This window comes from Parasteatoda tepidariorum, chromosome 10 (assembly GCF_043381705.1).
Source record: "Parasteatoda tepidariorum isolate YZ-2023 chromosome 10, CAS_Ptep_4.0, whole genome shotgun sequence".
NCBI lineage: Eukaryota > Metazoa > Arthropoda > Arachnida > Araneae > Theridiidae > Parasteatoda > Parasteatoda tepidariorum.
This window is the reverse complement of record NC_092213.1, coordinates 4,574,283-4,582,597: the sequence shown is the minus strand read 5'-3', so window position 1 is coordinate 4,582,597 and position 8,315 is coordinate 4,574,283. Positions and strand designations below refer to the sequence as shown.

Here is an 8,315-nt window from a genome sequence, read left to right as displayed (position 1 = left end):
TTTTTTCTTGGACAAAGTCATTATTTGTTCTCTAAAACACTGGTCGACAATAACAAAATCAATACAAATTCAAAATAAATATTTGTTTACGTTATTAACGCATGCGCAATGAGAGATAATGTCTGCGTTGGACCGACTGCTCACGCTGAGCTAACAAACCAGTATTTTTTTGGCGTCAGCTCTACGTCAACTTTCCGCTGACGCCCAGATAAGGCGCTTGTCCTAAGAAACCAGACCTTTAGGCAAACAAGACGTTGAATCATTAGCATAGGGCAGTGTTTCCCAAACTTACGACTTTTGCGTACCCTTTCTAAGTTCTTTGTAACGCTATGTACCACTATTAGAAAAATTAATGTATTTTCTAAAAAAATGCTTACTTTTCATTTTTGTTACAAAATTTTCGGTAAAAAATTCTCAAATTTTTGTAAAAAATTCTATGTTGCAGTGATAAAAACTATATTTTAAAGAATAATCTAAATAAGTAGAATTTATTACAAACCTTTACTATAAAAAAATTGCAAAAAAGTTAAAAATCAAAACTGGCTGTTGAACCACTAATTATTAACTGTTAACTCTGCAAAAATAGCCAAAAGAAAAATACGTAATCGCATGAACGTAAAGCATCATGGTTGCTTTTGATTTTAAATAAAAAAAATTTAAATTTTCGGTTGTTGCAAGATAATTCGCATAAGAACGCGTACCCCCACTAAACTGCTCCCGTACCCCTGGGGGTACGCGTACCACACTTTGGGAAACACTGGCATAGGGAGATAAAGCTAGAAACTATCTCCACTGAACTCAAATAAACATTTGTTTATTTATTTTATTTTTTATTAAAATACTCGAAGGTTGCATGGTTATTTTTTTATCACGTAGTTTATTTTTATATAAGCAACATTAAGCGGTCCGTGATTTTGTCCATTACCCTTATTAAATTATTTTAGGATTAGCTGTTCCAGATTCTAGCAAACCACCCCTCTTACTTTTAGAATCAAGAATAAAAGAATCATAAAAAAAGAGATTTTTTTAAAAAAAGGAGCTATTAAGTACTTTATATTTTTAGATTATTTAATCTTCTGAACTAATATACTCTCTGAACTAATCAGAGGTAGAAACTTTGAAGATGCATTTTACCTCATGAAAATGCCATCACTATTTCACTAACCTATCCTCCTAGCACCTCAAGTTACAATAACCTCAATGTAATCATTTAAAGCGAAATGCTCGTGGAAAAGAATAAAAGCATTCATAAGAAAGTAACATCGATTCCCATATCTTCAAACAATTGAATATTATTACCATAAAATAGGTAGAAACAATGGAATGTTTCCGTTGGTTGCAAGTTTTAGGAGAACTTAAAAACAAAATAAAGTCTATGTTCTATAAAATAAAAATAAGAATCTAAAAAAAATTCATAAAAATAATCCAACGTATAACGAAACTCTCATTCTATGAAAGCTAAATCGGTATCATTTCGCAACAGCAAGCTAAATATAAAAATAAAAACCGTAACTGCAAAATATTCGTCATTTATTTTTCAAATTCAATCTTAACTATTTTTTTTTTCTTTATTTATTTTCATTTTTATTCCGTTTCATTCGGAGTTGATGCTTTTTTTTCTTCAAGATTTACAAAGCGAGATCAGATCCGGTGTTGCAACTTCGAGAAATGAAGAATCGCTTTAGAACTTTTTATTTTGAACAAAATAATGATTTTGTAATTTTCTCGCAAGTAGTAATTCAAATAATTAATCCATGATATTTCTCAGAAATCGATAGATGCGTGCCTCGATCTTTTTCAACAACTATTTGATTTTCAGAACTTCTCCAAAAAGGTGGCTTACCACCTATTTTGTAAGTACAGATTTTAGTATTTATATTTAGATTTTATATTTAGATTTTAGTATATTATATTTTGATTTTTGAATTTAGTATATTATATTTTAGTATTTATATTTAGATTTTAGTATTATTTATATTTTTTGGCTCATTTTTATTTCTTATTAAGAAGGAAAAACGTTTAGATTAATATTAATATGAAAATAAGGAACGTTTAACTAATTACTATAGTGAATAGCATGATAAATAACAATAATTATGTTTATGAACATCAATGAGTTAAATCTAAAAAAGGTGCTTTTTTTGTTCTAATTATAATTATTGAAAGCTATAAAATAAAAGAATTTGTGTTTATGAACTCCAATGAATTAAACCTAAAAAAAGAAGTTTCTTCTCATCATAGGCGTAGCGTGAAAAAAAAAAACTTTTTTTCGGGAATTTATTTTTAGAATCTGCTATATTTTTTTAAAAAGAAAAGTTGATGTAAATAGGTAACCTCTAGATTTCAGAAACATTTTTATTTTACAATGATAAATTTAATAAAAAGAAAACGAAATAAATTGTGAACATTTCTGATTAAAATTTTATTATGAATTAAATAGTGAATCAGAAAATATAACAATTCGGCAAATATTCATCACATTCTAAATTTCTTTCATTTAATGAGTGTAATATACCTATTATATTATTACATTTATAATGCCTACTCGAAAGAAATGACAGCATTTCAAAACATATTTANATCATAAAGATGAAAGTTTCACAAATCTTGCTTGTTCCTTCATGGCAATGCCTGCTAGTTCTGCTGGACTTGGAAGAATCTTCTCAAATTTCTCGCTCGTGCATAGCAAATTAAGAAATTGTTAAGGTTTAGAAACTGCATCAAAACTTGTCTTTTGTTATAGATTACTGCAGAGTGCAAACAATGTAATGTATTTGATTTTGAATGGTGATAATTTTGTAAATTGTACTTTGTTTAACATTTAATTGCTTTTTCTATGAATTATCCATTGTATGTCAATCTCAGTACTTATTTTTATGTCATCTTCTGAATTTCTGCCACAAATGTGGCAGAAAAGGGTTTCTGCCATGCCGGTTTTAACCGGTTTCTACCAGTGGTTTTAACCACCTCGGCAGAAACTTGCCAACCTTGGTGACATACCTCATTTTATTTAAAATAAAAATATTTAAAATTAGCAGATTGAGTATCTTATTCAGCTTTCTCGTCAAAATAAATACACAACAAATCTTTACTGTTTTGCTGACAAGAATCATTCGAAAAAAAATGAAAATTTGATCACATATACAATAGTGTTCGAATTAATTGGGACAAGCAAGATTTTCAAATTCGAGTTGGTATGGGATTGCCAGTGATGTCCCGAACCGCTTCAAACCAGCTATATCTGCCTTGAGCTGCGTTGACGGATAGAACTTCACTATAATTTACTCGTCTGACTGATTTTAGTGTATTTGTAGTTCAGTTGTGAGCATTTCAGTGTGGAAACTGGTGGTTATAATTTTGAGTTTAGTCTGACACAAGTTATGTGCTTATAAAAGATGGATATTAGTCCGAGGAAGCGCTCTAAAATTATCGCTCTTAATGAACACACTTCTATGACTGTAAGAGACATCGCTACAGCAGTTGGTGTAGGGAAATCTAGTGTTTCCAGAATTCTTAGAACATTTCAAGAGTCCGGCTCATCCTCTCCAAAAAGAAAAGGAAAATGTGGACGCAAACGGAAAACTACTCCAAGAACTGATAAAAGTCTTATAAGAAATAGTAAAATTAATCCAAGAAAGACGATCACAGACCTCCGAAGGGATTTATTGGATTGTGGTGTTGATGTGAGTACTTCAACTGTAAGAAAAAGGCTTCTAGAAGTTGGACGTAAGGCAAGAAGACCAAGGAAAAAACAATTTTTAACTCAGAAAATGATGAAAAAGCGTTTAGCATGGGCCAGAAAATACCAAAAATGGACTGTAAATGACTGGAAGAAAGTGTTTTTCAGTGATGAAACACATTTATTTGTGCAGGGATACAAATCAAGTGTAGTTAGACGAAGTGAAGGCGAAAATCTGAGACCAGATCATATCCAACAGACTGTAAAACACCCTTCTAAACAAATGTTTTGGGGTTTCTTCACAACAAATAGCACTGGAAGCTTAGTGCCTCTAAAAGGCATGATGAATTCAGCCAAGTACATCGATATATTACATAGTAGGATTGTTCCATTCATGGAAACATTCGACGGAACATTTCAACATGATTTAGCCCCTTGTCACAATTCTCAACTGGTCCAGAATTTTATGCGAGAAAACAAAATAAAAGTGCTTGATTGGCCTGGTAATTCACCAGACCTAAATCCCATTGAGAACCTGTGGCATATTCTAAAGAATCGCTTAGCCAAGATGAATTGCACGACAGCAGAACAAATGATAAAAAGTGCTATGCAAGTATGGTTCCACGACGATGAAGTCAAGAACATGTGCACTACACTAGTGGAATCAATGCCAAAACGTGTTCTTGAAGTCATATCAGCTAAAGGAGGACATACTTCATATTAATACAGACATGCATCAATGTAACTTAAGGTATGTAATGACTAAAAGCTAAAGTTTCAATAAATCACTTTTTTTTCATTTGTCCCAATTAATTCGAACAGTATAGTATATTATCATCAAAGACATAGTATTTTATCATCAAAGACATAGTATTGTACTTATGTAGAAGAATTCTATCAATGTTCTTATTAGCTTTTAAAAAAGTAGATTAGCTATTTAGATTGTACATGGTGAAAAAATCAAAACATTAGCTAAATGAGAAACATATTAGCAAAATAAATTATCAAATATTGCAGTTACTCACCTAAATTCAACTAAATGTGTAAAATAAATTAGTTAATGCTAGAAATTCTGAAAGTTTTAGAAAAAATTTTTATTATTTAAAAATATAAACTTTAAACCCTAACTTTTCCTTGTGAGATAATAACCCTCAAAAAGTCTTTCATTTTCAAGAACACAAAAATTTGTTTTATCGCCAAATGAAATATTTTTTGGTGATCAGCATTATTGAAATCAATTTCTATATTAATTAACATTTGTGATAAAGTACATAACATTTTAGAACAAAATAAGGATGTTTTACATACAATAAATTAAAATGCATGGCTGTTAGCATTACCCGAGAAATACCACGTGGAGGTCGCCATGCTGCATTTCTAATCGGGGAGTTTTGATTTTGGCAGTTCCCCTTGCCTACTGCCAATAGAAGTTTCAATTAAATTTTTTCCAAAAAACATTTTTTTCTGCAAAGCTCTAAGAAATTAACACTAAGCATTTAGAATTTCTTTGAAAACACAATTATAGATTTGGCATCTTGGAGCAATTACTGAAAGGCTGTCAAATGACTTAACTCTTGACAGGCCAACATAAAGTTGTCCATGACTAAAAACTTGTTTAGTCAATACTAAACTGATTTTCTCAAAAGTCTGACCTTGTGACTTATTTATAGTCATGGAGAAGGCCAGCCTAATTAATTCCTAATTGAGTTTAAATTAAATATTATCATGTTTTTAGGGCATGAATCTGAATTGAACAACCTGATAATGCTCACTCTGGTTATTGTTTCCGTTTTTAAGAGCGCTATATGTTGAGCCACCTCATGTGACATTTGCCATGTGACATTTTTAGCAGCAATCATTGGTCGATTTTCTGACGTTGCCATTCGGGGAGTTGTAATGAGGTTTTTTTTTTGGTGCCGTGTAAGAGAAATATGTATATAGATATTAAACACAGAGCCTGACAAAGGCAGGGGCTTACGGGGCAGTTTCTCCGGATCCCACATCAGAGGGGGCCCCAAAATCGAATAGAAAGTTTATTTTAGGTTTCCGTTTCTAATGAACATTTTTTAAACAAAATATCAGTACACTATAAAATCCGTCAGTTTTATGTTAGCTTCCTCAAATCTATCACATGAACACAAATCTATCACAAAACATTTCGTAAATCCATGGCTTCCTAGTGCGCAATACAGCTAAATTTTCGCAATGACGATGGACACATTTGGCCAATCAAAAGCTTGTATTTTTACATGTCGCAAAATGCAATATGTTTACAAAAATACAGGCTTCTAGTTGGCTTAATTAAGCCATCGCCATTGCGAAAATTTAGCTGAATTCGGCCCTAATGTCAGCAAGGATATGAATTTTTCGCAGCTAGATGGCAAGGTTAAGAGAACTGCATTCAGTATGATGGACATAGAATTGTTAGAAAATCAAAGAAATGGACAGAACGATATTTCGTTTGACCATTGGAGGGGAGGGGGAATTAATAGCTATTTTAGGTTCTAGTCAATTTTCCTGTTATTTACAAAGAGGTGAACAATTTAATCACCTCCATAAAGTTCGGCTCTTCATTACTGAAGCAGAGGGGGCCCCCAGAGAAGTTTTTGCCCCGGATCTCAAAGGCTAAGTTGGGCCCTGATTAAACACTAAACATACATTCCATCCCTTATGAAATGCTTTGATTGAGGAAACAACCACTGGACTAAAGCCATTCTTCTTGAAAGATTAGGCAAAATGATTGGTCAACATTTTCAGTCCTTCCAATTGTTTGCATGTTTCGTTTTCTGTCCGAAAAGGATTCTAGAAAAGGATTAAATTCCATAACTGTAATATAAATTCGGAAATTTTTCGCAAAATCAAACATACTCGGTATTCCAAAACGATCAACCTTAATTCTTAAAATTTCTGTTAAGAATTAATTCGAATTCCTGTTAAGAATAAACATAAAGGGTCTCAAATTAATTTATAGATACTATACCGACGCAATCAAAAGCTTATGAATCACTACTGAGATGGGACTGAAAACACCAAAGTCGTGTTTGATTGCCGGAGAAAACAAGAAGGAGTTTTTTTTAATTAAAAACACATTCTAGATTTATTCTGAAACAAACTGTTTTTGTTTTCAGAATCGTCATCGCTTAAATATTTATTCAATAATTTGTATAATGTGTTTTCTTCATATTGAAACAATATTCAAAAAAATTCTGAAATTTAAGTTCCAGAACAGCGTTTTGGCTAGCAAAAAGTATCGGAACACTATACCGGTGCGTTCCTTTACCAGCACACACCTAAATACAATATTTCTTTCTAATTAACACGAATCGATGGTTGACTGAATGTTAACAATAACGAGCTTCCTAAAACCGAAGGAAATTGAGTAAACTTCCGGTGTATTCCACCGCTTACGAGGCGATGTGTGAACAGGCTTCATATTCAAGGAGGATTTATTATTGTAAATTATTTAAGAAAATTAATATCACAGCATAAATAAAGTGAAAGGTTTGCCATGTTTCGAGTATTATCCCTTATTTGGCTATAACTGTGTAAAATAGCCGTTTGATATTGTTTGGGTGGCATCATGCGAAGTCTTCCGAATTCATTTCTTGTTCGTTTCGCTGAAATTTAAATTGAAGGAACGCTTATATTGTAAACACTATTAGTATAGTAATATTGGTTGGCGCGCTTTTTCAAGTTTAGACGTAATAGATAAACCGGAAGTAACAACCCGGAAGTCTTACGACGAACTTTAACCCCTAGCGCCATCTGTGATTAGCTTTACACGGTCCACCATCCATACTATAGCGATTTTTTCTGCTACTTAAAAACTGATATCGATGAAATCAAATATTTCTCAGATTCTCAATCGAATTTCTAAAGTTACTTCTTCCTAGAATATACGAGTAGATTGCGCTACCAGAGTTAAAAGATATTTTATTATTATTTCGATTATTTTAAATGTTGGTCTTCTTAGTCACTTCATGCATGGCTACAATAAGTTTTCAAAATGTCACAATGGGATACCTGCAAGTGATGTAGTGCGGTATGATGGGCTGTTGAACCGTGGCATTTCTTTACGTTAGCAACTGTTCTTTCCATTCTATTTCCAGTAAGCCAATCCAGTCAAGCATCAGTTCTCTTATGTGACACATTCTAAATTCTTTCACAAAGATTCTTTCTCAAAGATTGTAATTCTTTCACTATATATTTTCTCAGAGACTTAACACAAAGACAGGCACGAAGCCATGTTGAACATAAACAAACGAATTATGCGTCAAAGTTTGTTTCTAGGCTCGAAAAACAAAAATATATCAGGATTACGATAAAATACATAAACAAATAATAAATCTAAGTTAAGTAAAAGATGTAGACTAGAAAGAATTATATTTCAACTAATTCGATGTGCGATACGGCGCTGTATTTGATTAACTTATAGTTAACATTCTAACTTATGTTGAGAAACTTAGCTCAACTTTAATACGCCATTTTGCTGACAAAGATTAAATGGCGCTGACATCGTAGGTCACGTGTGGGTGTGAGAGGTCTTCTTTTTGAAGTGCAAATACCCAATTGAGAAAAAAAAGAGAAGGAATTTTAAAGCATTTCTTAATCTAAAAATTGATTTAAAAAAGTGTTT

General features: G+C 32.1%; 1 protein-coding gene across 1 annotated transcript in view; it reads left to right on the top strand.

The window, feature by feature from the left end:
• Positions 1-1,837: 1,837 nt before the first annotated feature.
• The window catches only part of LOC107454283 (Chromosome associated protein H2), a 51,369-nt gene continuing 44,891 nt past the window's right edge, over positions 1,838-8,315 (top strand). The window contains exon 1 of the mRNA XM_043043757.2: positions 1,838-1,853. The gene's annotated coding sequence lies outside the window, so the exon portion shown is untranslated. The remainder of the gene's footprint in view (positions 1,854-8,315) is intronic.